The sequence below is a fragment of the Anser cygnoides genome, chromosome 2, assembly GCF_040182565.1.
Source record: "Anser cygnoides isolate HZ-2024a breed goose chromosome 2, Taihu_goose_T2T_genome, whole genome shotgun sequence".
Classification (NCBI taxonomy): Eukaryota; Metazoa; Chordata; class Aves; order Anseriformes; family Anatidae; genus Anser; species Anser cygnoides.
The window spans coordinates 153,854,635-153,881,545 of NC_089874.1; the positions used below are offsets into that span (position 1 = coordinate 153,854,635).

The 26,911-nt window shown below is 43.4% G+C and overlaps 1 long non-coding RNA gene across 1 annotated transcript in view; it reads right to left on the minus strand.

Moving 5' to 3' along the window:
• The window catches only part of LOC125180121 (uncharacterized), a 119,044-nt gene that overhangs the window by 19,588 nt on the left and 72,545 nt on the right, over window positions 1-26,911 (minus strand). The window contains exon 4 of the long non-coding RNA XR_010828812.1: window positions 23,301-23,432. This is a non-coding gene — a long non-coding RNA (uncharacterized lncRNA). The remainder of the gene's footprint in view (window positions 1-23,300; window positions 23,433-26,911) is intronic.

A 26,911-nucleotide genomic window follows, 5' to 3' on the forward strand; every position in this document is an offset into this window, starting at 1 on the left:
GCTGCCCTTCCAAAGCCCCATGATAATCTTCTCCTTCCTTTCTGCTGCCACCTTCCTCTGCCTTGAGGGAAGGAATTAAATATTCCTCAGAGTAGATGAGATGTTCTGTTCCCTGACATCTTCTTCCTCCTTCCAGCCTCTAAACCTGCCTCAGAGTGGACTGCGTACCTCACCTCTCACCCATGTATTAGCCAGGAAAAGCATCCACACCACCTTACAAACCAGCTTCCAAGTGCCCAAAGACTGATGAGTGCTAATGAGTCTTGATGTCCAACAAGTGTCCAAGCTACAAGAACAATCCACTTCTTACAGCCCCTCATCTGCAGAGCAGGAGAAAAGACGTAACAGCATTAACTTAGAGCCTGATGAGCATGTGTGTTTTCCTAATGTTCCTCTCAAACCTGTGCCAATCCTGAGGTCCTCCTCCAGGCATGAGTTCTCAGATGAGAGGGAAATGAATTCTGTCTGTCCTGCAAGTAAATAAGGTTTCAATTTGCTGTCAGAACTTTAATTAAAACACTTATAGATCAACTTTACCATGGCAAATTGTCTGCGCCACTATTACTATAGGAAGATGAATGTTAGCCGTGGAAACAGGCAAAGTACACTCCCCTAGACTAATGTGTAATTTCATAGCCATTGATTTTTGACTTTGAAAATTCTCCCACATGCTTCTGGGAATTGAAACTTGTTACAGGTGACCTGGCAGCAGCTTTTGCAATTTTTTAAACCTTTCATGAATGTGGAAGAAGGGTCATTTTACCCATTCATGTTTTTCCATGTCAGGCATGACCTGCAAGCACCCACCTCCCAAGTTCTGAAACCCAGACTAATTGTTGGATGACTACATTTAGCAGCTCGTAAATAATCCACAACTTTCACTTCTATGGGATATTGATAAACAGCCACTATCTTCTGTTGCAAGACTGAGGATCTAATTCTGCATTCAGTCTGAATGGAAACTTTCTTTGGGGTAATAATGAAAAGTCAGATCGTATACCAGGAAAAATGTAATTACTGGGATGTATCAGCTTAAGCCAGTGAGGTGTAGTAAAAGAGAACAAAATGTAGGCAACTAGTACTGACTTGAGAGAAGGTGTATGATTTACTATATAACAGGCTATTTGAAATGATCATATAGCTAAATGGGTAATTTTATTATTGGAGTTAACCGTTTAACCCAGATAAATGCTGCAATGCTTTTGGTAAATGCTGACCATTTGAAATCAGTCAGTGCAGCATGAGCACCTCACAGACCACAAGACATTATATTCAGATCACTTACTTGGAGCACCTACATTAAATGTGGCTATCACTGCTCTCCACTGGCTCTGCTCTTCACTGAGCCCAATACAGCAGGAAGGTGACTCACTCAGCACTCCCTTAAACTTGGAGGCACAGTAGGCATGAAGGCTATGTTGAGCATAGGCAGTCTGAGCCACAGACAGACAGGTCTCCAGGGGTTTTGGATATCTAAGGTATCTGCCCTACACCACACAAATAATCAGTGGAGGCTCTGCACCACCCTTCACCAGGCAACTGAGTTTTTGGTTTCAGTAAGGGTATGTCGTGTGCTCCATCCCAGCAGCTCCCCTGGGGTTCCCTCAAGAAGAGAAGATACAAGAAATGAAGAAAATAAGAATCAACAGTAAGACAATGGAAGAGACAAAGACTAACATTTGGTAACAAGAAGAAAATTCACTTGTGGTTGTTCATTACCTTATATCTGCCCCACAAAGCTGCACTACAGTAAAGGGACCACTTAAAAGTTTTGGTAATTCAGACAGATTCCTTGGTAAGGACCAGTTGCAGCATGTTAAGCAAAAAGGAAATAGACTGCGTATTCACATCATTGCATAAGCATATTCACATTATTAGGGGTGGCAGAGGATGAAGGACACCAATTAGACTAGATAATACACAGACAAGGTCCAGAACAAAGGTCAAGGTGAGGTCTGTGGTTACTCAGGGGAGTCTGACCTTAGTACAAAGAGAGGATCTGCTACCATGCACGGATCCAACAGGACCCCAGGAAGCAAATGAGATTAGTAGGAATCACAGAGTCACAGAATGGCTAAGGTTGGAAGGACCCTCTGGAGGTCATCCGGTCCAATCCCTGCTCAAGCAGGGACACCCAGGGCCAGTTGTCCAGGACCACGTCCAGGCAGCTTCTAAATAGCTCTAAGCAGGGAGACTCCACAACCTTTCTGGGCAACCTGTGTCAGTGCCCAGTCACCTACACAGAAAAGGGCTTCTTGAGGAGTTGCCACAGCCTGAAGTGTACACACAGCCCTTACTATGCCTGCTCAACTGAGTATACCCCAATCTGACCACAGGTCACTATTTCAGACCCCCATGGACCATCAGTTCCTGCCCCAACAATCCTAAAGAACATGAGGTCTCCAGCCATTCACAGTCATGGATCCCACCAAGCTGGGTCCAACCAGAGGCCCACATTCTGGCCTGGCCTGGCCTCAGTTAATCACTGTCCCCATGGAGGTGCCCAGTGCCTAGGGCTGGGGCTGACCAGGTTGCTAAGGGTCCAGCCACCTCATACCACCAACCACCTCATGCCACAATGCAATAACGGTGTCTTGACCACATCTACTTAAATGTCTGCCTCAGCGTATCTGGGACTTGTAACTGCAGTTTTCTGAGATCTGAGTTAAGACAGAAAGATTATATCAGCGTACCTGTGACCAGGCCAAACTGGCAATGGGAAGGTGGGAAGAAAACCTGGTACAGGTTATCCAGTGATATCTGCCATTATCTGGTATTCACATCCAATTCAAGCAACTGTGTACATAGACCAGGCATGCAATTGCATCAGTCTCACCCATTTACTTTATTTACATTCTCAACACCAGTGGCAATTTTTCCCTTCTGCTGTGGAGTTGTTAAAGGCATTCTATCCATCAGTGCAAATGTGAGCACTTAATTCCATCTCCTGCATGCATGGCCTCTGGGCATTGATGAGCAGAAAACCAATGTGGTTTGATTAACCCAGTTCCTGTCGACATTGTCAGCTGAGTCCCCTTCTTGAGCAAACATAGTCCAGCTGCTTCTTGTGCCGTTATGCATTTAGATTTTCCTCTATTACACAATAAATGAGAAATCAAGGGTAAACAAGAAGGTGAGGGCTTTATTAAGCTCCTTTACTGTGACTATTGCTTATATTGGCATTTCCTTTGACTTCTGACCTTTCTTGATGCAAAGGCTCTGGTCTCCTTGCAGCTAAGCTGCGGCTTTCTCTGAAGTACATGGTCTGTAATGTGATACCTGCGGATATGGTACCTAGGGTAATTAAGATGTTTGTTGACTTTGGTTCTGCCCCCACCAGTGTATAACTATGTCCATAGGAAACCCGTGTTTGCTTGCTGATGAAGTGCCAAACATTGGTGCATAAAGTCACCAAAGTCCCCAGTCTTTAATGTTTCATGCTTCTTCATTACTAATTGAATAACACTGAAGTCATTGGGTCTGGTGAACAACACATGAAGGTGCCATTCATAATGCAGGAAACAAACATTTATAAATTGGTTATACAGTGAGGACAGTATTTGGCTTGCTGTCTAACGATAAAAGCCTAAGGCATCACATAATTATGCAGTTTTGCATGAGTGAGGCCAGATGAAATAAATTTGGCCAAATATCAGTGTTTTGTAAATTATTCTAATGCTACTGACCAGCTCTCCACTGACTACAAAGGGGCTGGCCTAGTCTGATGTCTGATTTTTCAGCTGAAGTGTTATTAACCCTCCCTTTATATTATAAAAAAAAAAAAAAAATCAGTATCCCAAATTAATTTCATTACTCACTAAGTGATTTCATACCTTATGTTTTTCACACATCTACTGATCTTTCATGAAACAGGTGAAATCTGCACTTTTCCACATCTCCTGGATCCCCATTGTATGGTCCAAGTAACTTCAGGCTCTCCGTTTCCATATCTCCCATCCAACTCCATATCTCCTTCAAGTAATTGTTTGCACCCATCAGCAGTTCCCAGTCTAACTTTCACACCAACTCTCGGCCTCAGTTCCCCTACTATACCCACTATAATGGCCATTTCTGCCACTGTCTCATAGTTCTTCCATCTCTGGTGTTCAAATCAAGAAGCTTTGCAACGTGAGCTGGAGGCATGAGAGGGGGGAAAGGATATGGAAAACATAAAGACAGAGTCCTCTTCCTGTCTGATTCAATTCAGAGATGCAAATGCAAGTAACATCTTTCCCAGTCCTGGACTGCAATATGCCAAGGATGTTCTGAATGTAACTCATTGGCCCAAACATGGAGAATGATGCCACAGGTACTCAGAGCTATCCTGGGACACCTTCTGGAATGGACACATTCATGGCACTTGTTGGATCAGATAGTTTGTCTGAGTGATAGGAGAGGGAGTTTTCACCGTAAAACCAGTGGGCCATGTTTGCAAATGCTACCACTGCTCATTCCAACCAGTTTTACCCATTCCTCCAGAAATCTGTGTCACAGTCAAAGGTGTATGATTGTTGCTAGTTCCAGAAGGTATCACATAAAGTGTGCAGCTTGAAGGCAGCTTGAGATTATCACCTGATATTAAAAACTTTGCACCAGACACTAAAGAATTTATCATACTATAGTTGTGTTAAAGATGTGCCCTTTATATGATCATCTTGTTGTTTTGTTTTGTTTTGGTTTTGTTTTTCCCATATTAATGGCTAAAAGCCATTCTTGTTTTAAGACAGAAGTGTCTGAGAGAGCTATTACATTTTTACTACTCTTTGAATGACAGTGTCATTCTACATTCCACCCAAACCAGTAACACGGATTTCTTGCCCAAGCAGCAGCATGAATGCAGAGCAAGGTATAGAGCACAGAACTGATTTGTTCTCTCTGCATGCAGCATAGTGCCAGTCTCCTCTCTTCCAGACCACTGTTTTATATGTAGGACAGCAATGTTTCTTTAGGAAAAACTTTAAAAAAAAAAAATCTCTGGGAAAACCACAATGGAAAATGGTACAGAGAAAGTATTATGCTGTGTGGATGCTTCCACACAGAGATACTAGCTCAGGTCTCAAAAGCAGTGACATACACGAGGGCAGAATGAAGCCAGGATTATGTAAACCTAATTGTTCAAGATTGTCTGCTTTGTTTCCGGACAGAGTGCTTTGCAAATGTCCATAGTATAAGGCTTGCTGCAGATTTTGCCTCGTGGTCTCTTTGCATTTCATTAATTGGGATAAGGAAGGTGTTTCCTCCCACAAAAATACTGAAAGACCTTACTGAAAATTCCTACTTTTCTCCTTAGCTTGTGTCATGGTCTACTTATTGGGATTATTTAAGTCTTTCCACTAGCATATACTTTATTTTAGTTTGAGGATACAGAATGTTATCAATACCCATTATTTCTTCTTCTAGTTTCCTTGCTCTTCTCCTCACTTTCTATGGCATGTTAGTTCTAATGGCTGTCAAGACTTCTCTCCTGAAGGATCTTGATAAATGAGAGAGTATTAGGAAGTTGTCGTGGATGTGGGCTGTCAGGAATGGGACAAACTAGGTGCTTCACAGACCTTCCTTACCTGTGATTCCAAGGCCTGGACTGAATCACCATGGTCATTTCAGTCCCATGTGTCTAATATTAATAGCACATTGAGGTTACTGTCCACTTTCAGTAGAATTGTGTAGGGCTCAAAAATAAAGAAACTGCAGCTATCAGACATGATAGAAGAATTTAACTTTTATTACCCTGACAGTAAGATACAAGAAATTGAGGTCCTTCTTTTGAGGCACAGAAGCAGAGGAAATAGTTACAGTCTTTCCTATTGTTCCTGGAAGCAAACATTCCTTCAGGGAAATTAGACAGATTGAAATCTTAGTTGGTATTGGATGTGGGAGCCCCAAAGGCACCAGAAACATACAGTATGATTTGGAAGAAGCATAAGGACTTCTTCAAGCCACTAAGACAAGACCACTGAAAACGGACAGTTTAGGAGATTGATTAGTTAGACATCAAATTATATGTAGTGTATGTGACAATGAGATCAGAGTAAGGTTACTGCAGCAATGGACTTGACTTTGAGAAAAATTTTGATATTAGCAGGTCAATTCAAGACTCGGCTTTTCAAAAGGAAAGTTCAGTAAGACCAAAGGGAATTGATTAAAAATGCATACCAAAGTGCAAAACATGGGCTGCAAAGGTCACCAAATGGCCTGGACAAAATTTACTTGCAGAAAATGTGGCATTAATCACAACAAAATGCAAAGGGTTCCAGTGCCAGTAGAATGTGGCCGTGCAGAGAATACACATAGCTTGCAGCCATTGGATTCATTTTTTCTGTTTGTTCTTCTGGACAGCAGTCCCATGGTTTCCTTGTAGTTGTTTATCCATAAGCTAACCATCTAGATGTCCTTTATCATCAGTGAAGAGAAACAGGCTCACCTGGGCATAACTCATCTCACAGTGAGGTAGACACCTGAAATAGTTCAGAGGGACAATGTTCTGAAAGTAACTATGTCCCTCCATTGACTATGAAGAAAGCCAAGGGTGACTGACACATACGTGTCTTTCTATACTGTGGACATCTAGATAAAAGCAAGACTAATCCAGCTTTTGTGGAAAGCCACAGGCATGTCTAGCCCATGAAATGCACCAATTCTGGAATGAAACACTGCATAACAACCCCTGCACCTAAACATTGCAGAGCTTCTGAATTTGGGTGTGAGGGTAGGAATCACAGGAATGTCACCACACTGCTTTGGGAACCTGTTTATTCTTCACACACACACACACATATACAAACAGAACCTTGGTAGCTCTTAGGTTCTCTCTCTAACCTACAGAGAAAACTCACGCTTCTGGACTGGCAGTTTCCACTAGTTAATGCCTACATTTGTGCATATTGAGAGTCTTTTCAGCTCCTTCTTTTCTTCTCTCTGCATGACTCTTTTCCACAGGATGATGTGCCTTCTCTTCTTTTCACTGGAAGGTGGCCAAACGTCTTTCCAGGGATGCGTCCCCATGGCTTTCCTTCATGCTCTTATCCAAAAAGCTGTCGCCTCTGCTAAACCCACTCCACCATTAACAGTAAACAGGTGTGTACACACTGATGGATAACACTACTGTAGAGCAATTCCCATAGCCTTGCTAATCTACTGGAGCCTGCTAGTGAAGCAGCTGTTGCCAAAATAATTCTGTACTGAATTTTTACCTGCCAGTCCTACTTGGGTGATAACAAGATTAACAAGGTTTAGTGATAAAGAAAGTAAACAATAAATTATTGCTTTTCTAGCTAACCAACAAGTCTGAATTTTTTAGCTTTTCATTGGGAGTTTCAAAGGTTTAGTGTAATGCTAGGCTTTAGCCAGGCAGTTTAAATGTGTGTTTGAGAAAATGAGTATATTAGGGGGAGGAAAAAAATGATATGCTACGCACAGATGCAAGACTATAAAATACACTAACTGTTATCTGATCTTGTTCACAGAAAACACTGCCACAAAGTTCAATGCAGTTGATGAGGGTGCAGAGGGAGGGCTAAAACCACCGCTGATAAAAGGAGAATCTAGTACATGCTGTTTCAATGTCACTTAAAAATGACTGTTGCCTAGCCATGTTTGTTGGGGAAAACAATGGTATGTACTCAAGAGAAGTAGTGTGTGCTGGTTTGGGCTAAGCCTCCCTGAGAAGAGAACAATTGAAGCCTCCACCCCCACTGAGTGCATGCGTCCACTCCAGTCATGGCCATAAGGAAAGCATATGCGGGCCATGAGCATTCCACTGAGAAATGTTTTTCGAGAGGCTGATAGAAAATGTAGCAGAAAAGCACCAGATCTAATCCAGAGAAGAATAACAAATAAAATTTACGAAGAGGGAGCATACTGGCCCAGAAAGAGGAGAGATTGTCTGAAGAGATACTGTGTGGGGCAGGCACTATTCAACCCACTGATTTTAGGCATCTCTTTTAGGAGATCTGGCTTCTCCAGCAGGAGCCTAACCATTGCCTATACAGATGTTTCTGGGCTGCATCCAGGTGTACCTGCAGTCTGTCCTTCCAAGGAGGCTGCAAGGGCAGGTAGAAGTGTTGCGAGCACCCCCAGCATCTCTCATTGATTCCACCAAAGAACAATGGCCTCATCCTCCCTTGGTATAATAAGGCTATGGCAAAGAGAAACCTGGCTTATCCCTGGCATGTCCTGTTAACTGGAACAAGCAGTAGAACCCTGAATTTTGCTCCTACTGTCAAAGATGGTGTTCTGAACCATTAACAGCAATGACACCCTGGCAAATGTGGTGCTCCCTTGCCAAAAGGATCTTACTAGGAAAAGAAGAAGTAATGTAGAAGAAAAAAGGAAAAGAGAAGAAAGGAATACCTCTTGTTCTCAACTAACTGTTAAGACGTGGTTTAAATGTTGGCTATTCTCATTTTTAAATAATGCAGTTGAAACAAAATTACCACAAGGCTGTGATTAATATATATATACATATATATATACTCCAGTCTTACCATTTTTCTGAAAAGTCTTTGAAACTTGGGTAATTCAGCCTACCTAGAGCTGAATCTGTCAGTAAATACCTTTCCCAAGGACTGTAATGAGAAGTCCCAGAGATCAGCCAAGTGCTCAGTGTTACAGCAGAGGAATCTCCTCCAAAGCACACCACAAACATATAAGACAGAAACAAACAATTTACACACCCCAAAATTTATGAATACCAAGATCTCTCCTGCAGTCTGAAGGACATTTAAACCTTTTGAAAAGGGACTTTTATATAATAACTCGCAAGCAGAATTGGGTTAATTAAATATAGGTGTCTGATGCCATTTAAGATGCCCTTGTGTATATGAGATAGATATTATGACACTGCTAGATGTGACATAGAAGCTGAAGGAAACCTGTGTCCTTCTCCAGCCACTGAAGGTCAGCTGGGTTATGGCAGGTCATCTGAAATGTTACTAGACCCTATATTTAGGAAAAGGATTGAAGTGGAATATGGCTAACCTGAAACCTGTCCTAAGCAAGATCCTTCTCTGCCAGGAACGCTGAGTCCCTACTCCTTTCAGGGGAAGCTTAACTTTCACCTAGGACTTCATTTGGAAACATGCCGATGGAGATTCCCTGAGGAATATTCTGTCTTTTCTTTGGCCATTTAGGCCCATGATTGTTGTCTGTAAGATGAAGACTTGTCAGTGGAAACATAAAGGTACCTCATTTGTTTTGATTTTCAGTGAGCTAAAGTACAGCCTAGAGAAGGCCATCTCTCTCCCTTAGACTATAATAGCCTCAGTGACAAAATATTTCTGTTTGGCACCTGAATTAAGTATATAAAACTGGGTGGATAAGTCTAAGAATTAGAGCTTTTTAGTCTTAGGCGAGAGTGCCATGTCCACGAGAAATCTTTTTTTGATCCAGAATTGAACCAAGTACTTGCAAGGTACATGTATCTAGGCAAAAGACAGTTTGAGATTGAATTTCTGCTTTTCTTAACAGAGATTTCTGCAAATACATCCTCCTATAAGGAATCAATACCTGTCAACTGGTGAATGTGACTGAGTGAAGGTCGCACAGGCTGTGTTGATGGGTGTGATTAATTGCAGAGGGTCAGCTCAAGTATATCCTGCAGCCGGGTAAAGGTGGCAATAATGCAAATTGGTCAACTGGGAATAAACACCATTAATTCCATACGACACATCAGATAAACAGCCAGTGGTGAGGTATGCATTTACAAAGCATCAAAAGACTAACTTGGGTAGAGTTTATCCTGAGATAGCAATGAAAGCAATAAATTTGGATTTAAACAGGTTCCCAGAGATGTGATGAACCAATTGAGATGAATGGCTAAACCATGTACCTGCTATCTTGCTTGAACCATCATAACACTATCAGTCAGCAGTAACTGGCACACTAAAGTTTATACTGTACATTTGGCCATCAGTGAAATTTTTGTTCCATAGAAGGCATCAGGGTTTCAGAAAAAACATTCATGCCAAATGGAACCAACAGCAATAACCCTCCAAAACATTCACAGGACTGAAAGCCCTTATCCACCCATTCCCAGAGTTCATGGTATGCAGAAGTACGGGCCATTAAACTTTCTAGGAAACCTGACTTACCAGGTACTATCTTGCCCATCTCTTCCTCCAACACTGAGCCCCCAGGTCTGAAGACAGACAGACTTTTTCCTGGTCAGGTGTCTGAGAGAGACACTGAGAATGCTTCTGGACTACCAGACCAGTAGGCAGCCCACCATCATTTCAGGTTCCCAAAAGAAAGCTCAACATTTTCATGCACAACTTACATTTCTCCTAATGCAAATTTTAGTTCTGCTAAAAGAGCATCTCCCAGTAGGAAAGTTCCAAACCACCTCTATACAAACCACCTCTAAGACAAACTCTGGGAAAGGCACTCTTAGACCCTCTCCCTTTTGTCTTTTTCTCCTGCACTGATATAACCCCTAGGACACAGGCACTAAGTCGTGGTTGGAACTCTTAAGTACATATCAATTAATAAAAAATAATAGTTTCCCATGGGTAATAATTGCTCTCCGACAGTGTGCTCATAATAATGTAATTAGTGTAATTCTGGTGGAGGTCTCTGCTTAGAATAAGTAATAAAGTGAGATCTAACACTGGAGCCTTTCACACAACTACATTTCTTTCATTAATATCTCAAGAGTGAGCTTGATTGTCACGGTTCTAACAAATATTTAAAATATAAATCCAGCCTTCTACAACTATCCACTCCATAACTAAGCCCAAGTTGCAACTAAAAGTCACATACCAATGATCAAGACCACACAACTAAAGCACAGATGCCATCAGCTGGTGTAATTTTACATATATTTTGCAAAGCAGGTGCTGTCCCTAACGTTTGCATTTGCAGGACCTGCAAAAGGATCACTCTGGGCCATCACTGTGGCCTCCAGGCCATCACATTCACAAGCCCTTTGCTTTCCATCATAGCTCTGTATTTAAATCTTTGTGGATCTGTGGCTATTTTGTAGGTGGAGAGTACTGAGAAGGTTGCTCTTGTTAGCACAAACTATTTTTCATTTTTTCTTAATTGAATGTTTTCCAACTAAGTTATATGAAGCAGAAGAAATCAGGCTCTGTAACAGATCTTTGACTCAGCTGCTTGAAAATAAAGAGACCTGTACTAACATGGCAAATGAGCAATGAACAGAAGAGCAACTGGTTGTGTGAAGCTCTAAAATTCCTATTATCCCGTTAACACATTCCCATTTAGGAATGTGAACTTCCACTTGATATCAACATATCATCTTAAAGGAAACAAGCAAATACTGCAGTGGGGAGGGGAACAATTTGTCAAGTTGACTTTATATAGACTGGAAGTTGCTTACTCTTTCTCTACTCTGAGAACTGATGATTGAGAAAAGGCAAATGGTGTTTCACTTGCCCTAGGAAAATATTTCAATAGTAGATAGGATAGTGAATACAGACGCTCAGCTCGATCTCTTTGTCCTCCTCATCATACCAAAAATGAAAGAAGAACTAGTTCCTTTCTGAAACCTCACATTCCTGAGTAGGTTTATAATCAAGAGTGTACAAAGAAATGATGTTTACACAATTCTGCTTTGGAAAATACTCCATTTACACTCTTTCCCTGGATTCCAAAAGGAAGAGCTTGCATATTTTACTTACCTCTAATACAGTGTTTGAGAATGGATTTCTAAAACCTTTCAAGGAGAAGGTAAGAAGGAAGTCTTACTAGCCATGTCAAAGACTCTTCTGTTTCCTGCACAAAGAGGAAGTCTGAAATATTCTGAATTCCAAGAAATAGATACAATAAAAATGTCACCTCAGCTGACCAGAGGCACAAGAATGAGATTCCACTTCCCTAATTCTATCTGTGATATATGACTTTCCATCTAAGCAGGGTGTCCAGGCTCCCTTTATGGACAATTTAAGAATGACAGCAATTCTGACCAATGTGGGTGACCACTTCATCAAGTGCCCTAGATTCCCCGAACTCTCCTGACAGCTCTCCACTGATTGTAAAGTCAGCCCAGGTGACTAGCTCAGATATAGATGCCTGCACTGTGGACAACCACTTTAAGCAGATAAATCCCACCCTGGAAGGACACACGCTCTTCTGAGGCCCTGCACTTCTGAGAGGGGGTGGGAAGGCAAAGACTTGGGCCACCAAACTCTCCATTTCTTAAGACTTAAAATATCTGCATCTTCTGGGGAATAAGATATTGAGGGGCAGTTTACAGATGGTCATTTGTGACTTTGTCACAGTGCTCTGTGCAGGTGTCGACCACATTTTGGATCTGAATTTTTAGTGGAGATGGGAATAGGGCAGGCAGAGATGGTAGGGGGTTGGGAGTGTGGGGATGATAACTGGGGATTAAAGAAGAGTCCCAGGGTTGTGCTGTGGCTGTGAAAGAGGGAAGAAAATATGTACAAGGAGAAGGGAGCTGAAAAAGAGGAATGGATTTAGAGATGAACATTAGGTAAGTCCAGGGAACCACCAACCAGGGGTTAAACAAGAGGACTTGCTGCTTACAGAGTAATTGGGAGCCCTGGCTCCTTGCTTGAGGCTCTTCTCACCAACAAGATAAGTAAATAAGTAAATAAATAAACAAACAAACAAATAAATAAAAGGTCAAGTTTATTCTTTCTCCAGCCACAACTGAGGCACCCAAATGGAGCAACTGCTGAAGCTCCATGGCACCCAGCTGCAGGGGATAAGCAGCACTTCCCAAATACATATGGTAAATCAATGCCTGTTATTTCGCATTTCAGCTCACGAGAAATCTCCCTATGAACCTTGCATATGTCACCGCTGATCCCCCCTTCCCCTCCTCTTCCATTACTGTTGCTGGGATTTGCTCTTTTTGTGTCTGGCTGATTCAAAAATGCAAACTGAAGTTGCACTGCAAATTAACCGCTGCAGCAACCGCTGCAGCTTTTTCCTGCTCCAAAATTAAGGAGAGTTTGCCATCTAGAGGGCAAGCAAGACAGAAATTTTGATCCATGCTGGAGAGCAGCCTTCAGTTTGAGGAGAGACAGCTCAGTATTACAAACCGGGCAGCACAGCAACGACAGACTTGCACCAAATAAAGTAGAGAGCTAGTGGTTGCTTTCTGGCGGAGTCTGGGAAGAATAGTCATTTTCTTATCTAAATCGTGCAAGCTGAAATAGTCAGACAGTTTAATTAAGCTCAGCAGATCAATAGCATTCACATTCAGCAGAGCAAAAACCTTGCCAGAGACCGTACTTTTGAGGCCAGTCAGCTTCACTGTGCATGCAGGCAGAGCCAGGATTATAACCAGCAGTGGGTAAATACTCATCTCCAATGCAACCAAGTGTTGTCTGCAAATAGCTGCTGAACCCCAAATCTTCACCCCATGACAGTGGAAGCTTTCCATTTTTTGCACCCAAATTACACAAAAAATGAATTACTTTTTTCCAGTCCTACTTCCTCTCCTTCCCCAGCTGACTATATTTTCTTCATGATAGATGTCAAACTGCACTAGGAGTCTCTTTTTTCCCTGGGAAAACTATGTTTCCCTCCCCTTTCCTTTGTTTCCCTTTCCCTTTCAGTGTTTTCTGATGTTAAAATGCTCTATTCTGGAAAGCCCTGAGCTATGCTCCCATCCATGCAGTGTCTCTGCACTTCACTTGGCAATAATCTTGCTCCCTCAGGGAGGAAGGACTAGATTACCTCCAAAGCTCCCTTCCGCCCACCATTTCTGGGATTCTCTGGAGACAGACAGAGCCAGGAGCAGTCCCTGCCCTGTATAATACACCATTAAACATCTTGGCCCCATTCTGCACTGGGTTCATGGGTCTGCGACCTGGGGATGGTGGTTCAATCAGGCTGCAAGGCAGCTGAGAGGCACCAAAAGGCACCAAACTGTTGAATGAGCATCACTTTTATAAATTAATACTACACTAACTGTTTAGGAATGATGGAAAAGGCATCACAAGGCAGAGACCTCTGAGCATTTAACAGTTTTGAATGCTTATTAGAGCCTATGTCAGCCACTTGGACACCAGGGTATTGGAAAAAGAGGCTTGCACACCAGCAGACAACCCGTCCTTCATACAGGTTCCAGCTGTGTCCTGTGTCATTTCCCTGAGGTTTTAACCTGATGATTTTTCAAATTTGTTTTTGCTTTCCCTCTCTCTCCTGGCACTAGGTTCTCAATATGCTTACGGGCTACTGCGGGCACTGCTGTCATGACCCGTGCAGTACTAATGAAACCATCTGCTGGGTCAACCTGTCACTTTACGTGCCAGTCCAGGATGTGACTGCATGAGATCACACAGGAACAACAGCTACAGACCTCACAGCAATGCCTTCATGTGATGTCAGGAGGCCGCTAAGCTACAGGAGGAGTTCTTTAACTGGATGAGACACTAAGCTGCTGTTGGGAACGCTTGTGACCTCTGAAGATCACAGGCTGCTTTCTCTAATGAAAAAGCTTAAGTTAGAGGTCCCATTTCTCATCGGAGAAATGTAAATTTTGCCTCAGTTTGCTTTCAGATAGCACAGTAAGCTGCCTTCTGAAGTGTATCCAAGGCCTCCTCTAGCTTATAAAATGTGTCCAGGGACAACTACATGAGATAACAATATAGCTATTTAGATTTTTTTTCCACCCACTACCTTTTGGGCTTGGGTGCTTGAGTGAATTCAGGCAGTTAATCATGCTACTGATTATCAGCTAAGCCACAGTAATGGCCAGTGCCTGACGGTGCATGTGTCCTTAGCATAATGTAGCTGCAAAGTAAATTGTGATAGCCTAGATCCTAACGAAAATGAAATCCACTGTAGAGACAGTTTAAACTCACACATTTCTCACTGGGTCAAGCTTAAGGCATGCACATGGTCACTTACCAGGTTTCATATCATGGGCATCTTCAGTAACCTGGTTATTTCCTCCTGCGTGCTTAGACCTGGGAACTTATCCATTTAGAACAGTGATGTAAGAGAGGATTAAACTGGTGGTAATTGGTCTGCATAAAGGGCTTGCACAGCTTTAGCTCTGTCTATGCATAACCTTAACTGGATACATGGCAAATTCATTGGAAGTCTTTTAAACCGAGACTGAATTAGTGTCTCTAAAAATACACAGACACTCAAACAGAAACTATGAGCCCAGTGTAGAAAGTTCGGGGTGAGCGTCTTTCACCCATGTGACACAGAAGGTCAGCCTAGATGGCCACAGTGAACCTCTGTTGACACTAAAACCTGTGAAGCTCTGAGTCCCTGTGGTTCAGTAAGGTATAACTCACTGCCTGTGCCAGCTCTGCCTTCTCACCCCCCTGGCATCTGGCCAGCTGAGGCTGCAGGTCTCACAGTAGGGTTTTAGGGCAAACGAATGGGAAAACCTGACTGCTTAGCAGAACAAAAGTAAAACACATCAACTTCCACTCCCTGACGCACGGGTATGTGGAGTATTAAAGGCATTTGAACCACAATCCCCACTCAGATCAGCTTGTGCATCCCCTCTGGACAGCAGAGCAGCATTCCCATTTCTTGCTGCATTGGTGGCTTGCTCAGCAGCAGCATGTTTACACTCCCTAAACCCAAACTCCAGTACTATTATGTCCGTATTGCCCATCCCTGCTCCAGAGAATTCCCCATGTTTAGTCTGAAGTTTCTGCACTGGAACAGCTTATGTAGGAGGTAGCTGCTATATGTCACAGAAACACATCCATAGAAATGAGCATTTTCCAAATTTTACAGTAGAAGACAGTGGCTGGGAAAGTATTCTGATGTTTTGGATTTAAAGGAATTTTCTTATTACTACGAACATTAAACTTTACTAGGATTATGAAGGGAACTTATTTTCTGAGTTTCAGCTGGTATTTTGCAATTTTACCCTCCAGCCTACTTTTTTTTTTATTATTGAAACTTCTAGAATATACACTTTCTGTTCAGCTTTTGCAACTTCCTGCATGAATGAAATATCCTCTACCCCTGACCAAAAAACCCTTCAACATCTCTTTCAGAAATTCACTTCAGCAAATGTAACATCCTCACCAGAAGGAAACACAAGCTATAAAACATGCTGCAGCCTTCCTTTCTGTCTGGCTTGCCTCAGACTTCATTCATAAAAAGAGAGAGAGAGAGGGAGAATGAGAAAAAGTGACAGTTGATTCAGAAAGTTGTAAGATGTAAACACTCGTCCACAAATGATGCATGGATGGTTAGTGTTGCATATCTTTGGGGACAACATAGCCCTGTCTTTCAAACTTGTCAAATCCTAACGGCCATTGTTATCAGCATGCAGAAGCTTCCAAATTCCTACCTGTCACTGAAATTCTTAGAAAATGAGAAACCATAACAGGCTGAGAAAATATAACTGTGATCTGTCCTGTCCTGCTGCTGCCTGGGACCCCAGCACTTGCCCCCAAGTGTAATGCTTACTCAGCAGAGCCATCTTATTGATATCCTCAGGACTTCTAGTTTCTTTAAGCGTTCACAAGGTCGGATGGGCAAGTAAATTTCTCACTCTTTCCAAAGTCTGCAGACACGTCGGTGATTTTTTTATCCCTAAGTCACTCCTGTGATATTTGCATTGCAGTGGCAGCTCTAGTGGTCTTCCACAAAGCTCAAGCTCCTGCTGTACTGACCACTACTGAAACACTCTATGTGACAGAGAAAGAAAGCACAGTTATTATTAACTCTTCTAATTAGTATTATTATTGCTTCCACTTTACAAAAGTGAATGAGGGAAGAGCAGCCTTCATTTTCCGTCCTGCTCAGGATCAGTGAAGTGAAAGTTTGCCAAGCACCCAGGGTCAGAACAGGGATGAAACCTTTCACCCTCCCGGGACAGCAAAAAAAAAAAAAAAAAAAAAAAAAAAAGCCACTTTCCCCAAGAATTGCAAAGCTTTTTGAGACCTATCCTAATGTCGTTAGCCAGCAGATCGGTTCAATTACTTTTCACGGGTGTGCTGGAGGCTGCTGCCCCGGAAGCAGGGAGGCATCCAGCCCTGGGGTGCGAGCAACGACTCTCCAGATCCTTTCTCCCGCTGCTCCCCAGCTATATCCGTCCCTGGCCTGGGCAGCTCCAAATAGAAAAGAATTCCTGGCACAAAGTGCATGGGGAGCAGTGGCCGCCCCACACGGGCTGCTGCAAAGCTTTCCTGCAGCCTCCCGGCCGCTGGCCCTGCCTTTTGAATGGGCTCCGTGTCAGCAGGCGGCAGGAATTCGGGGAATGCTAAACTGCAGGGCAGTCCACTTGGGAGGATTAAGGCACATGACTCGCAGACAGGAGCGATAGCCCTGAAGGCCAAGCCCTACAATGAGCGGTTTCTCCCCAGACCCCCCCACAAGCAAGCGGCTGCTGCCCTGGCCAGCAGGGAGGAAGCAGGACTTGCATCGAGAGCTTCCTACTTTTCATTGAGAAAAACAAGAGCGTGGCCACTCTCTGATAGATCCTCTCCCGCCCCAGGCAGAAGACGGGGCTGGGAGATGGGTAGGGACAGGGGAGGCATTTCTTCAATGAATTCAGTTTCCCACTGCGTGTAAAGGTTACTTCCCTCCGTCACCTCGCTGGATCCTGTCACAAGCTTCCCACTCTGAATGAAAAGCAGAAACTGCCTTTCTGAACGAAACCACTTCTCACTTTGCCGTGTTTTAGTGGCCAGGAGCCCCACGCTGCCACAGCCCCGCTGTAGCGCTTTTGAGCATTAAAATTCCTGCGTCTTTGTCAGAGGCGGTTGTGAGAACGTATCTGGGAGCTGTTTGTGTGTTTTGCTGCTAAAAGTGTCTGTCGTGACATGCAGGCTTTGCACTGCGTGCTGCGTTGGAGGCCAGGTTTGCTGGGTGATGCCATGCTGCATGCATCCTCTAAACCACACAGTGGAAGAATGTGGCCTGGTACCTCTCCCTCACTCTTTCTTGATAAATCCCACAGGTCCTCTGCATGAACCTGAAGTCAGATGTCTGAAGCGTACCCCAAGAGGTCTCCTCCGTGCCCCCAAAAGCACAGGGGACCCCAGAAGCAGCCCCAAGCTGGCCCTTCCTCATGTGCCAGCTTCCAAGAGCTTCCCAGCAGGGAGGAAACCCCCTCTTACCTGATAATAGCACCCAAAATATTTCCTGTGACCATGTTTATTAACACACGGCATGCATCGTGGGCCAGCTGTAGGTACTGGCTTCAGTCTGAGAAGCTCTCACATGATTATGAGGTGACCATGAAGAAAGCAACATGATCAACCACTCTGGTCCTCTCAATTGTAGAATACCTTGAGGGGCAGGGGGGGGGGTCGTTTCTGCTTACCTTTTCCTGTTCCTTAAGATTTGATTCATGGAGCATTTTCAACAAAAAACATATCGATGCAAAAATTCCTAATTGCCTGCTCCTGCACTGCCAGTGGGACAGGCAGAGGACAGGCATGAGGAGCCCCCCCTTGCTCTGCTGTTTCTGACCCATTGTATCAGGGTACCCCCGAAATAAAAAAGGTCTGATCCTGCTTGTTTTCACATCACCTCACATCCAGTAACTGCGAATTAATCATTCCCTATTTTGCCCCATGCAAATAAAAGCAAATTCAGCCTCCATATATTCCTTGGAGATGTTCAGTTACGAATAGTCATTTGTGGGATAAATAATTGATTGTAATTAAAGCTGTATACTGAAGAGAGGAAGTTTCACAGCTCTCCTTTCTTCTTAAAGCCTTGGTATCCAACGCTGAGTACCAGCTGGAGTAAATACACCGGAAGTTTAGCATAGCTGGCCTTATCTGTGTTGTGCAGAACTGGATAACTTCACGTTTGTAAGCTAACACCCAGATCTTGTGCTTGCCTGAGAATACATAACCGTACAGCTTGCCAGATAAGCTACTGCGTTTGGAGATGATAATGCGTGCACAAAGTGTGACGATGCATGTCCACGTGTTAAATTCCATTCACAAATTATTAAAATATTGTTTATGAAGTGGAGGAACTGCTGTGCTAGATCAGATCAAAAGTCCAGCAGCCCCATTTGCTGTCCTGAACTTTAGCCCTGGCAGATTAAGGGGAGGATTGAAGGAAGAGATTAAGCTCTAAGAAAGAGAATAGAACAGGTTATGCAGAGAATGATCCCTTTCCCACCAATTAGCTAATAATGGCCTTCCTGAGATCATTGTATTAAATAGATGTCACTATACTCCTCCTCCAAGAGTTATCTAAACCCTTTTTTAAAGAAAACTCCTTTACTTTTTTGGCCTCTATGGCATTCTTTGGCAGTGAGTTCCAATGCTCAGTTCTGAACCTCATGAAAACAATGTTTTGGGTTTTTTTTTTTTCCTTGCTTGAAATGTAAGCTCATGACTTGACAGCCCCACGCTGCAAAAGGAGAAACAGTAAAGGGAACTCACTGGAGGAGGTGCCAGTGCTAATTGAACCAAATGGTCCAAGATAGCACGAAGGTACAAAGATGGGCAAGGGTTTCACTGGGGGAGCAAAACAGACTTCCATTTGCAGCCCCTTAATTTATGGACTTTATGTCCCAGAACTGTGGGGCTGAGGCAGGCAGGAGCTTTTGGCTGTGCAGATGGTCTAAATGTCTCCATAGGTAGCTTAACCTGCCACTTTGAGCTCACTAAGCTGACCACGAAGTCCTGGCCTTCCTTGCTGCTCCCCAAAATCTGCAGAGTCAAAACCTATGCTTAGGGGTGGTTACAGGCAGGCCAGGAACAGGCAGACCTGCTTCTCTTGGTGGCAAAGCTGGCTGCTGCTAGCTTACAGCAAGCTTGCTCGACTCCTGGGCACTGTCTCCTTGGTGGTATGTCCTTTGACCACAGAGCAACTTAACATGAGGCCCCTGCGTCACCCCACAGGAACAAATATACAGATGCTGGAAGCCCTCCTGACGGACGCATGATCTGAGCAGAGGCACTCACTGCTTCCCTCCCCCTTGCTTTCTCTCCAGCAGAGCTTTTCCTCAGATCTTCAGAACTGCATTTTGAGCAGTTAATATACTTATTAGGAAATAACTGCTCTTTATTGGCACTGAATGAACCTCTTAGCCTGGCTGAGACTTGGGAATGTAACATGTCATTTGCAAAGCTGTCCCGAGAGAGCACAGGCAGATTACAAAAATATGCCTTGTATTCAGTCCGTTTAAATGAGTAAAATGACAGCAGTAGGATTATGCATCGAATTTACATGCTGAATAGTCACACTTAGAGACCTGACAAATTGCTTTGGAAAATGAAATATTACCTCAGAGCAGGGACACTACCGAGTGTGCTCCATAGGAAAAACAGCAGAGTAGGAGGAAAACTGCACATACCAAGATAACCTTATCTGCTTCGCATGAATTGCATAGTTTTAAGAATGGTGATTTACAGGTATACGGGGCGCAGTCCCTCTGCTGCAAGTGAGCCAACTCCCAGCTTCGAGATAGTAAAAGTAAACAGGCAAATTCATTCCTATTTAAATTATATCCACTGATCTGAATTAGGTTTAATAAGCACGGGGATCTAGTTACACAATTGTTCCTGTCCGTTAAAAAAACAACCCTCGTGATAGCTGACATTTTTAATTCAGCCCATGAACATTTAAAACAATACCCCACATATTGCTTCATAGGGCTAAAATACGCTGTTACACACTCCGTGTATAACCCATGCTGGCTCTGCAGTAATTCAATCTACACTCCCTTTTGGTATGAAATACGCCATGTGATATCATCAGCCTGGAATAACACCGGTGACTAGTCAATGACACCATGTATCTAATCTCCACGCATTTCTCGTCAGAAAACAAAACCTAACAGCATGCCCATCTCCATTTAGGAAAACAGCCACTGAATCCACTGAGACACGGTGGTGCCCCGAGTCACAATCCTGACATTTCTTTCCAAGAAAAATGGTTAAAAGCAAAGGTTAACTACTGAGTCAGATGCTTGACTTTGCTAAGATGTTGGTCCCAGGCCTTTGTCCTTTTCCACAAAAAGTCCAACTCTGATCTCATTCAGAGGAGTTGCATCCATGTAGCTTCCCTGGCTTGGTTTCAATTACTCCAGTTGTGATGGAAATGAGAACAGGGTCAGGATGAGGGAAAAGACTGATGGTTCAGACAAAGGGCTGGTGAAATGACAGGAGAAAATTATGTCAAAGCTCTCCCCTCCTTTTTTGATGTAGGTTAACAGAAGGGCTAAAAGGCTTGTCCAGCTCCCCTAGCCAGCAATGGAAGATCACAGTGCCACCACAGTTGAACTCAGAAATCTTTCTCCTGTTGCACACAGAAAGCCAAAGAAATTAAAATGAAGATATTTATTTACAAAGCACCCTCAAGAGCTGACATGATTGACAGCGCAGTACAGAAAGGTGCCAACTCATGAATCAATTGAATTTTCTTGCTGCACAGCAGTTCAGAGCAGGTCTGGAGGAGTGCAAAGGGAGGTTGGGGCTTGCTGGGGCAACAGCTCCCTCTAATGATGGCTGTGAGTTATTCCCAAGCAAGGAGAGAGCCTTGCTTCAATTTCGGAAATGTGTCAAGAAGATCCAAAGGGAGCAGTTCCCCTCCCCGTAATCTGGCACCCAGATGGAGTGGGAACCTTCATTTACTGGTCAGTCTTTACTGACAACCAGCAATAAAGAGTATTTTAACAGGAGGAACAGATTAGGAGTTGAACTGTTCTAGTCACACACATTCAATTTTTACTGCAGCCCTACCAGATAGGGCTGACTTTCTTTCAGGCACTGATTAGAAGCCACCCATTTATCCACAAACACACACACAAAAAAAAATAATGATAATAATAAGCATATATAGGCATCAGCAACAAGGCTGCCTGTGAAATGAAAGAAAAACTGACTAAAATTAATTGCTACTGTGGTTGCATTGAAGGAATGACCACTGCATAAATTGGAGAGAGGTTTTTCTGACCAGGCTATGCTGTTTTTTGGCCCAGCTGCCAAAAAATATTCCAACTTCAGTAAATGCTCTTTTTTTTTTTTTTTTCCGCCTGTCGATCTCTGCCTGTAGTACTTTAGGGCTTGATCTCAGATCTACAGAAATCAGCAAAAGTATTTCTAGTGGCCTCAGGGTTGACACTTCTTCATTCACATGGCCAGGAAGGAATACAACAAACAGGTAGGGCCTGAGTTAGTGCTGTGATTGAGGAAGCCTCAAATTACTTATCACATGCACAAGAGGTTCATTGAGTTTTAGTCTCTGTTTCACTAATGACTTGGGTATTTTACAAGGCTCCTTTTCTGAGAGACTTTTGAACTTTTACCCTCTTGCACTATCATATTTCCCAACTGCAGAACACTATTTAATTTTGTCTATACTGGTAAATGCTGTATGATGACCAACAATAATTTAGGTGATCTGGGGATCATCCCACATGCCTGTAGTATGTGCAGTTAGGATGACTAAATCAAGAAACTTTTTTCCTTAAAGTTTTCTTCTCAGTCAACCAAGAAAGCCACTTAAGGGCAGTCTACTGCACTCCTTAATCTGGTGCCAAAAGCGAGCTGAGATTAATCTGGATTGCACAGTGTGGTGTCCACTGCTGTAGAGCACATGGGGTCCTTTACCACAGACCATGGTGGAAAAAAAGTCTGTGTCTGTGGTCTGGCAGACCATTGCACCTCGCACCCTTTGGACACCAACATTTCACACCCCTTGTGCTGGACACCATCCACTGGAGATCATCCTGCCCTGCCAGCTAAATTTTTCTGCAAACACCCCAAAACAAAAAGCTCTCCTACCTGCTCCATTTCCTGAGCAACCGCTGCCTGAGTTGAAGACTTATGAAATCCAAAAATGCTAAAAATAGTCTCCAGAAAAAAAAAAAAAAAAAAAAAAAAAAAAAGTGACCTCCACCTTGGAACAGATCTTCTAAAGAAATTTTGACTGTATAGAGACTGCAGAAGTAGAGATTTAATTAGAATTAGTAAATTGCCTAGAAATAAATTAATTGCGGGGCATGAGGAGAATGCTTGCTCCTAAGAAGTATAGAAGCCTCTGATTACCATTTAAGTGTTCCCTTTTTAGTTAATTTGCAGCATGTGAAGATTTTTTTTCCACATTTCAAGAGAAAAAAAAATATATATAATAACTAAATACCAGCTTTCAACAACTAAATACCTGGTTTCCAACTGTATGTCTCCTGCTGGGGCTTACCTCTGGAAACTGGCATGTAAGCATCAGCCTTACATATAATAGTGCATAGCTCTCCAGATCTCAAAGGAGAGAATGGTTTTTAATGACCTGTGCAACAAATCCCTGAAAGTGCAAGGTCAGACTACATGCTAACAGGACTTTGTGTTTGTAAAATCAATGAATCCTAGAAAATGTGACCACATCAGTCACGTCGTACAGCTAATTGATCACATGTTTACCTTGCACACCATTCAGGAAATCAGACACAGCTGCGGTGAGCATCACTGCACAGAAGACTCCTGCAGAGAAGGCAAAAGAGTCAACATCTTCCGGCTGTCCCTAACAAATGGCAAAACTTTCAGTAGGCATTTCTGTGGAGGTAAGAGGAAAACGAGAAAAAACAATGAGTGGAGAATGTAAATACCAGGCAGTCAAAGTGTAAAAGGGAGCTGTTTTCAACAAACCATGTTTTGACTGGAGTTCTGGGAGGGAAGACATCATGTACTTTGAAGCCATCACATTATCACAAAGAGCAACTGAAAATCAACCCACAATTATTGCAGCTATTTTGAATCATTCACCTTAGTAATTCATCTCCAGCCGCTCTATAGAAGGTTTATGTGGAGGTGACAGCCCTGCAAGACTCATGTTTACCATTTCTGCTAACATTTGCCATATTCTACTGTATGTATTCAGTATTGAGCAGTTCTGCCACCCTAAAAAAAAAAAAAAAAAAAAAAAAAGGAGAAACAGGGCTTCAGTGCAGACTGCACTCAGTATTACCACTGCCTGGTTGAGACCATTGAACTATGAAAAATGTGAGAGCATCCTTCCTTTCTTCTGAACTGAAGGCACTGCAAAGGTCATATAATACACTTCTCTATCACTGAAGCAAAATATCAAGGTCCAGAACAGTGGCTAATATTAATATTTACTTTTCATTTCATAAGCAAAAAAGTCATATCATAACCTCCATAGTTTAGAAGAAACAATTTGTTAATTCTGCCTCATGTTGAACGTCTACCTTCCTATACTGTTCTATGGACCATCTTTGAGTTTAGTCTATCTAGCAGTCTGCTTGGGATCCAACCAGAAATAGTTTGTGCATATCACCAGCTTCATAACATTTTTCCCTGTGTGTAGGCCCATATACTGTGGTACCTCTGGTGTAACTGGGGCAGTAAGTCACCATCGAGAAGGAAGAACCACATCCCAATGGGCACAGCATCAGAGCATCCCAGCCAAGGGGAGGAAAGGAGGTCAGCACAGCACTGGAGTTTACAGATATTCCCAAAAGGCTGAGCCACAGGGCATGGACGTGGCAGGTTGCAGGTTAGACATGCCCAAAAGAAAGAGTATTACAACAAGAATCAGGGCAGATTTGCCTCATTATGGGGCCTGATTGCCAGAGGGGTCAGCATCATTGAGGGCTGTTTGTCTTCTCTGCAGCGAAAGTGCTCTCCTAGGCGGGCTGTGGAGCTGGGCCCCACTGTGGCAATGACAGCTCTCAACATTTATAAGTGCTTTTAAGAGACCAGCCCAGCAATGCCAAATCACTTGTCCAGCTCTGCTGCAGACAAAATAAAATAGCTCTAGTAAGATAAGCATATCCTGGAAGGCTGGGATTTTCCAGCAGAGAGGGCCAAGTCTCTGTTGGTGGCAATTGGCACGGTTGTGCTCGACTCCACGGACAGGTGCCAAATGACCATAGCAGAGATTTTGGCAGTGGAACAGCAGTTGTAACAAATGACTCTGTGAAGCCTTGTGTGCACTTCAGCTAAAGTATTCCAGCCCTCCCTGACCCTCCAAAGCTCTCCAGAAGTGTGGGATTGTGCTTATCAGCATGATGAGCCAGCAAAAAGACCATCAAGAAAGCTCACCTCCATCCTCAGCTGTGTGAAAGCAGCACACACAGTGAGGAGGAACTCCAGCTACCTTTCCAGATGGCTCTCATCGCTCTGGCTCCTAAGACACCAGCCCAGGGGAGTGAACCACACATCTGGACCAGGCTCCTCGTGGGGGAAGGTTGGCACAGTGATGGCTGCCACAGCTGAGAACAATAAAACTACGAGTGGCTTTTGTTCTGGTTGCAATCTGAGAGGGCTCCCAGACAGTTATTCTCTTCCATCCATCTGGGAAATCAGTATTACAATAATCACAGTGAGTCACAGCCAGGTCTAGGCTCATGAAGGGACATTAAAGAAGCTGCAGCACTTATGGTGGCATATGGCTTGTGCTTGGGCTGATGTGTTGAAGGAAAACATTCAAGCACAGGAAGTTCTGGCTGAATACGAGAGGGCACTTCTTTACTGTGAGGTGACAGAGCACTGGAACAGGTTGCCCAGAGAGGTTGTGGAGTCTCCTTCTCCGGAGATATCCAAAACCCACCTGGATGCCATCCTGCGCAAGGTGCTCTAGGTCATCCTGCTCAGCAGGGGAGCTGGTCTAGATGATCTTCAGAGGTCCCTTCTGACCTCAACCATTCTGGGATTCTGGGATTCTGTGATTCTGTGAATAGCAACGCCATTCTGGCAACATATTGCTAGTGCGGCCTACTCCTGATACAGCATTGTTCTGACATCTCCCATGCCCACATGTTGTCTAGGCCAAATTGCTTCTTTCGTTAAATCCCCCTGCAACTGGACTTTGTGTGTCACCAGATTCCCACAGATGATTGGCTTGAAAGTCCTGGATTGGCAAAAGACGTGCAGGACCAAGCCAAATTTTGCCTCTGCCTGGCTGAAATGTTCAGCTGATGCTAAATTTGCCTGGCAGACTGGGAAGTAGGGAAGGGAGCAGGAGTCAGGCTTGTCAGCACTCGGCCATTTCATGTGCTCACCCTGCTAGGTCAGTTCTTAACTGGGTCATGCTGAAGAGTACAAAAATTACGTGGAGGTGTACCCTTGTGTGGGTAAAGCATGGTGGCCCTCCACCAGTTAGTAGTCCCTGATGCTTTACAACCAAATAATGTATATTCTGCATCCCAAGTATACTCAAAACCTGAATACTCCTGGGATTTCCCAGGTGCCTGGTAACAATTTCAGCTTTCTACCTAGTCTCAGCTGTCTGCTCCCAGCACCCAGTGAAGGCCAAGACTCCATATAATAACTCTCAGTGTGATTTTATTGTATTTTCTTTAATTAATCTCTGCAAAGAGTTAAAGGCCAATCTTGCCCCTGGAACCAAGTCATTAGCTGGCAACCCAAACTTCACAGAAAGGAGCAACATTACAGTGGTAATGAAAACAAGACAAAACCAAAAAACTGTGAACATTTTTATTGCCGCTGGAGCCATCAGCATCCACAGAGCATACACAGAGCTGTCAGCAATGCCTCTCTTCATTTGGGACCCAGTCAAAACAAAGCTTCAAGTCAAATTTCTTGCCTGACCATTACATCAAGTTTTAGTTTCATTCTCAGTCATGGCCTGCCACTGATTACATTATGAAATTCATTAGGGAGGAGAAAATTGCAGTTATTTCCTTGACGGAGCTGAGTGGTGCTATTACAGAATAGCCAGGAGCAACCAGGGAAAACATGCCCATTTGAGGTTGGTGTAATCCCACCAGGATCACAGCCAAGCAGTCACAGGACAAAGCTGCAATGTGAGAGATGCACTGACAGATCACAGGGCAACTTTGAGAAAAGGAGGATGTTTTGCAAGACCTGAACTTTGGAGTCAGATTGAGAAACAAATGTACATAAAGGCCTCAAGGAAACTGAAAGAGTGAGACACCAAGTACACTACAAAGGTTTTCCTGCTGTAGCTGTGCTATAATAGAAGAAGCTGGCAGCATCTTTTATTGTTATTAGTGATTAATTAGGAAACATGCCATTTCATATCACCCAAT